Source organism: Lytechinus pictus, chromosome 17 (assembly GCF_037042905.1).
Source record: "Lytechinus pictus isolate F3 Inbred chromosome 17, Lp3.0, whole genome shotgun sequence".
Lineage (NCBI taxonomy): Eukaryota > Metazoa > Echinodermata > Echinoidea > Temnopleuroida > Toxopneustidae > Lytechinus > Lytechinus pictus.
Window position 1 is genome coordinate 10303277 of NC_087261.1, and position 6894 is coordinate 10310170.

General features: G+C 36.7%; 1 long non-coding RNA gene across 1 annotated transcript; it reads right to left on the reverse strand.

Moving 5' to 3' along the window:
- Positions 1-1344: 1344 nt before the first annotated feature.
- Positions 1345-6314, reverse strand: LOC135157264 (uncharacterized). The gene is made up of 3 exons (XR_010296277.1): positions 6133-6314; positions 3902-4085; positions 1345-2814 (listed from the first exon to the last, which is right to left on the reverse strand). It is a non-coding gene; the product is annotated as an uncharacterized LOC135157264 (long non-coding RNA).
- Between the last annotated feature and the right edge of the window lie 580 nt (positions 6315-6894).

Below are 6894 nucleotides of genomic sequence, written 5' to 3' on the forward strand. Positions count from 1 at the left end.
ACGAAATCAAATACATGTACGCATTTCAATTACGAAATCGTGGCAAATATTCTATTAATAAATAAAACTTGCATAACATATTACCAGCAAAAAAAAAAAGGAATACAAAATGTTGAAAACTCTAAATAGATTGAAAAAAAAAAAACTTTTCTATGAAAATGCAGTATTAGGGTCAAAGGAATGAAATTACAATGTTTGTTATACCAATACATACAATTGTACATGTATAAATACACATTAATACATAACAGAGGCATAATGATCTCCAAGAATAAAGCTTTTTCGTTGAAATTGTAATTAAATATACCTTCAACTTTAGACAACTATGTAATGTAGGTAAAAATATACTGTATGTAAAAAAAAAATACCCGAGTTGGAATAGTTTCAGGATTTATGGAAGCTCGCACTTGGGTGAAAGAATCATACATGTACATTAATTCTTATGAAATGTTTGGGTTGTATTACACTATCACTTAGGGCCAGGGGTAAAAGACAGTAGTTGCAGCAAACAATTATTTCTTCGGAAAGTCTTTTAAATTAAGGTTAATTGTCAAAATATTGTAAATAATCTAGATCTGGGACCCGTTGCAGAAAGAGTTGCAATCAATCGCAACTCTAAAAATCATGCGCAACTTGATTTTCAACCAATCAACAGCGCGCATTTGGGACTTGCGATTGATTTTTTGACTTGCGTTTAAGCGCAACTCTTTCTGCAACGGACCCCTGGGCCCTGTCTTACAAAGAGTTACGATTGATCCGATCAATCATAACTCTATGGAAATCCATCAGTGTCATAATTTTTTTCTACGAAAAATTTGCACAATGTCCTTTGTATGCAAAGAGAAACGCAGCGAATTTTTGAGAAAACAATGAATGCATGAACATACATCATAGCTAGAAAATATTTTGAACAAACATGCTTAATAGATGTTAACGTTGCTGACCGTCCATAGTTGCGATTGATCGGATCAATCATAACTCTTTGTAAGACGGGGCCCTGGTAAATTAATGTAAACTTGTATCTTTGTAAAATCATGAATTTTTATCTTAAAATCAATAATTCTGATGATCACTAACAAAGAAAAGCATATGTGGGACAGGACAGTGTAATATGATTGATTTGAAAAATACCCGACATTTGATAGAATTACATGCTTATTTTGCTCATTTCTCAGCAATTACACATTTTCTTCCCGAGCTTTTTGGCACACATCTTTTATATATACATACACTTTGCTGGTAATTCTGTTGGATTCTGTTCGAACTCATTTTAAGATAGTTACTACTAGAGGTGCGCTATTAACTTAAGGCAACTATGTAATGTAGGAAAAAATATACTGTATGTAAAAAAAAAAATACCTGAGTTGCAAAGTTTTCAGGATTTATGGAAGCTTGCATTTGGGTGAAAGAATCATGCATCAATAAGTCTGATGAAAATAGTTTGTGGAACTGTTGTATTACACTATCACTTAGAAGGAAAAGACAGTAGTTGCAGCAAACAATTATTTCTTGAGAAAATCTATAAAATCAAAGTTAATTGTCAATATATTGTACATAATCTACATCTGGTACATTAATGTAAACTTGTATCTTTGTAAAATCATGAATTTTTTAACTTAAAATCGATAATTCTGATGATCGCTGTAAACACAGAAAAGCATATGTGGGACAGTGTATTATAATCGATTCGAAAAATACCTGACATTTGATAGAATTACATGCTTATTTTGCTCATTTCTCAGCAATTACGCATTTTCTTCCCTACATGTAGCTACGTAGGCTTTTTATGTGAGCTGAGAGATTTCATACCAGATTTCCTTTGCTTGATAAAGTTCTTATGATAGTCTGTGTATCAGCATAGCATGTGTTCAGTGTTTTGAACCCACTGGAGATTGTGCATCATATCTTTATGTATGGAAGTCATTTTGCGTCTGCGGTCTCCATGGTTTTTTCAGGATCTATGTGTTGACTAGACCAGTCCCATATTGATATTTTCGTGCTGTGTCACTTTGGAAGGCCGTCTCCAATTGGTTGACTGGTGAGTTGGCAGATGCACAGCCCATCCCACTTTTCAATTATATCATTACGTAATCTCTAACATGTCTAAGATATCCACCAGATCAAGAGGCCGCTTGCACTCGGCTAACGCATGTACACAATCCTCTGCTTCATCATTAACTGGATCTAAACAAAGCCCAGCATACCTAGATCATATTGATACAGTCGTTCAAAGAGCGGTGGCCGTGGCAATGGAACGCGAGAGACAAAAACTCAATGATGACATGGATAAGCGCGAAAATAAATTGCGTGAAATTCTTGATGAAAAGCTCACTAATCTACACGTTCTTGAAATATCTATCGATACTAAATTGAAGCAACTCCGTGATTTTGAAAAATCGGTTTCTGATAACATGACTAACACCATAATGCTTTGTCAAATAGGCTTGACCACATCGAGCAGTACTCCTGTCGCAATAATATCCGTATCCGTATGAGATTGTTCGAAATGTAGCAAAGCAGATTGGTATCGATCTTACTCCATGTGACATTGATCGATCCCATCACCTTTGCCGACCAACTAGCAGTCATGATGTTCAACCCAAAGGATCATACCCCGGCGTGGCCCTGTAATGCCAACTTAGCAGCTCCACCAATCAATGTGAAATTCACTTCATACAGGCCGAAACAAACGATGATGAAAAATAGAGGAAAATGAAAATGCTCAGGAACAGATGACTGGGTGCAGGCAGGCAAGGCAGTTCAGGTGGGATGAAAATTTATTGGCAGGACACCTTCCGTTTCAAATTACAGCATCTGCAAAAATAACAGAAGAGGAGAAACATAAAAACTTTTTCTACATAAACTATTTATTAATCTTCATTAAAAACTAGATGGTTTCAATATTAATTTCCAATTTATTTTAAATGATTAAAAAACGATGTGGGGTTTGTTACATATTTTATACTTCAAATATTAACATGTTAAGTCAAGTCGGGGGGGGGGGGGCATGATGCCCTCAAGACCTTTAACCATCTCTGTATAAGGAAGGAAATTTTAGAATCAATTTATTTGACACATAAAACATATTATTTTTTTATAATTACAATTTTAATTCATGCCTTTTTTATGTGTTTTAAATGGTTATGGGGTAACCAGGACTGTCAGGACCGAGAATTCGAACTTCGAGGCTGAAATACAGCCATTCCCTATGCCTGATTTGGCTTAAATTCAGGTCAAGGATCAATTAAATATATATTTTGCAAAAAAAATCTTTACAAATTTTGAGGTGGAATTAGTTTTCTGGCATCGCGAGATCGACCAATGCAAAATGCAAAATTTATTAGCGCCAATTTACCATCTAAACTTGTCATTGAAATTAGAACGTCCAAACCGATCTAGTACCAGTACTAGCACAATGAATCAATCAGCTATGCATGTGCACCAATTCTGTATTTCTTGCATACGTACGTCACTCGAGTTAAAGTTCATGTCATTGCGTTATATAGCGTGGGAATTGTAAGAAAGTGATCCTTCAAAATGTTTACCTTCCAACAATTAACATTTTTAAAGCCTTTGTATGCATTTAGAGTACAAAAGCTTACAAATTGGACAAATTAAATGTTTGCCCCAAAATTATTGTGGGAAGGGTGGATTTTCTAGGGAAATCCATCTTAGTGTACAAAGTTCTACAGGCAACAGAGACTTGTCTAGGCTCCGTGAATGAAAATACAATGAAAAAATATCACAGAGTCCTCGAAGTACAGTCAGGACCATTAACAGATTATAAGGTGCCCCGAGTTTGTGCACACCCAAATCTGCGTGATTCTGATAATAGAGATTCCCAATGATCCCCCCCCCCCCGAAAAAAAGGCTTTACATCTGAAATAGCCTTCTAACTTACCTACTGCCCGATGCCTCCTATCATGTAGGGCAGCAACGAAGGATCTCCACTCCTGGCATCCAGCGATTCTGGGCCTTCTTCTGGAAACTCCCCCAGGCCAGGTCATATTCACTGACTTCATCTCCTCCTCAACTCCTCATGTGTGACACCGAGACAGGTGGTTTTGTGTCTCCCTCTCTTTCTCCTGAAATGTCAAACAGATCTATTCATTAAAAATCTTACTCAAAATGGTGCTTTTGGTAGAAAAATAATGAATATAGGGCATTTCATGTGACGGCCTTAACCCTTATTAAACTGGGGGGGGGGGGTGACCCCCCCCCCAACAAATTTCATCACTACGCTGTCGCGCAAAAAATTTTGATCGCGCCGCTCACTGACTTTTTACTTTCAAGTCTCGCGCAAATTTTGAGACCAAATTTGTGACGCCCGGGTACGCGGTTACGACATTACGCAACATTATGTAAGTGCATGTCAGACCCAAAATTGCTCATAAACATGATTTTATGTACAAATCCAATGCAAATTGTGTATTTAGCCAAAATTCATAAATTTATCATTATTTCTACTTTTACTGATTAAACTTAATTAATTTTGCCTTGTTTATGATTAGAATTAAGTCTAGAACGATTTCCATCGAAAATACAATAAAAAACAAAATGTAAAAAAACAAAGAAATAGGCCCTACATGATTTAAAATAAAAAAAAATACATAAGAAATCGGTCTTGGTACCAGATTTTTTTTCATTCACAATTGTTAGGAATGCTATAAAGAATATTTTCACCCAAAAAATAGCATTCTAGGAGCTTTATTTAGTGAATCAGAGCAAAAAGTATGATCTCATGAATAAATTAGCATAATTAATTCATATATAAAATAAAAAATATGAATTCAGTGAAATATACCAATGCAACTACGTAGATTACGTCATTCTCTACCATCATGCAAATTTTCGTTGTGATCGTGCAATCCACCGCCGAGATCTTATAAGGGGGGGGGGGCAATAATACCCCCCCCCCCCAGGAATAACAAGAATCAAAATACCCCGGTAGATTTAGGATTAAAAAAATTGTCAGTACGGTATATCATCGAGGATCTACATACTAATAGTACATGTAGATCTGGTACAGTTACATAAACTGAACTTTGTGAAATCTTGAAATCTACACTGAAAAATGTTCAAACTGAAGATCACCAACACAGATAAGAGCACGTGGGACAGTTATTATTGCTCTGATTAAAGGAGAATGAAACTCTTGGAGCAAGTTAGCTTTTGTGAAAGCAGAAAAATCAAAGAATAAGATCAACAAAACTTTGAGTAAAATAGGACTAGCAATAAAAGAGTTATGAGCATTTGAATGTCGAGATCACTAATGCTATGGAGATCCTCCCACTGGCAATGCGACCAAGATCTGTGATGTCACACACGTACAACTCTCCCATTTGGACACTGAAAATATACCCCAAAACATCTCTTTTTGCTCATTCTAATCATATGACAAACGATTCATCAATGATATAATGTTGTGAAACCTCTGTACTTGTCATCTCATACAGAGAACACCTCACCTTGTGATAGACTCTATAAAAGTGAGAATATAAGTGAAATAAGTACTAAAGTAATGAGGGAGTTGTACGTGTGTGATATCACGGATCTTGGTCGCATTGCCGATGGGAGGATCTACATGGCACTAGTGATCTCAATATTCAAATGCTCATAACTTTCTTATTATTCATTTAATCTTCCTCAAACTTTCAACAATATGTTTCTTTGATTTTTCTCTTTGAGTTTGATATGGATTCAGCTGGTTTCAAGGGTTTCATTCTCCTTTAATGTCGGCCCGACGCTTGCCTTGGCTCGAGTTGACCCGAATCCTGTGGCTGTGCTTTTTTTGCTTATTTCGCAGCAATTAGTAATTACACAATTTCTTCCAGAATCCTTTGGCACATACGGTATATTATTTATAAATATAGACAGACACTTTGGTGGTCATTTCATTGGATTCTGTACGAACTCATTTTGATATCGTTACCACAACTGGCATTTACCTTAAAAGTGTGCACTGTGTCTGTGCAGACTTGGGCCCTGAGCCCACCAGCGCAGCCTGTCCTATTCAGCATGCCGGCGCTCGGGGCAGCCACCCCGGCCGGTCAGTGTCAGTGCACGAAATCTAAAGCCAAAGGCAAGCCGCGCTCCGAAAAGAAAATCTTAGAAGATGGTTATCTAACTTACTGTTTGGTCTCCTGCGAATGCCTTCGAAGTCGTTATCCAAATCTGAATCGTGTTCTTAAAGTAGTAGAACTATTATTAACGGCCATCTTCGTCGCACTTAATTCTCGATCCAAAATTAGGCTGCAACATTTAACGGCGAAAAACGGGAGCATTCCTTTTTCAAATTAAATGGTTGCGACTGCGCCAGTTGCATGCAGTGCAGCGCGCATGCGCAGGCTCGGATCATGCATTTTTTATAGGGGGTGAGCCCGGGGGGCGTGCATGGGGGGGGGGGGGGTGAGCTAACTAGATAGGGGGTTTGCATGACACCGGGGCATGACACCACTTGCGAAAAAAAGTTTTAAAATAGATACAAACTTCTTTGACATATAAAGCTTCCTCTTGTTTGGTTTGGTTGGCAACCAGCTAAGAAATGATTATTTTTGCCACTGCTTTTGAAACTTTTTTCTTTGAAGAATTATATACTTTACCCAAAATAAAAAAATCTGTACTATTTTTTTTTAGTTTTACTTTTCCTTTTATAAGTAGAAATAGCCTTGCTAACATGGCAAGGTTGAAAAAATGGCAAAATAGTATGTGGCTTTGAAATTAAACTTGTAAATATCCTCGTCGTTGATTGGTAAAATTTGATGTCATAATCACGTCGTAATGTGGTCATATGAAAACGCAAATTTCTTTGTCGTTGTTTGGTAAATAAATGATGTCATAATCACGTCATAATGTGGTCATATAAAAATGCAAATTCATTTGTTGCAGATTGGT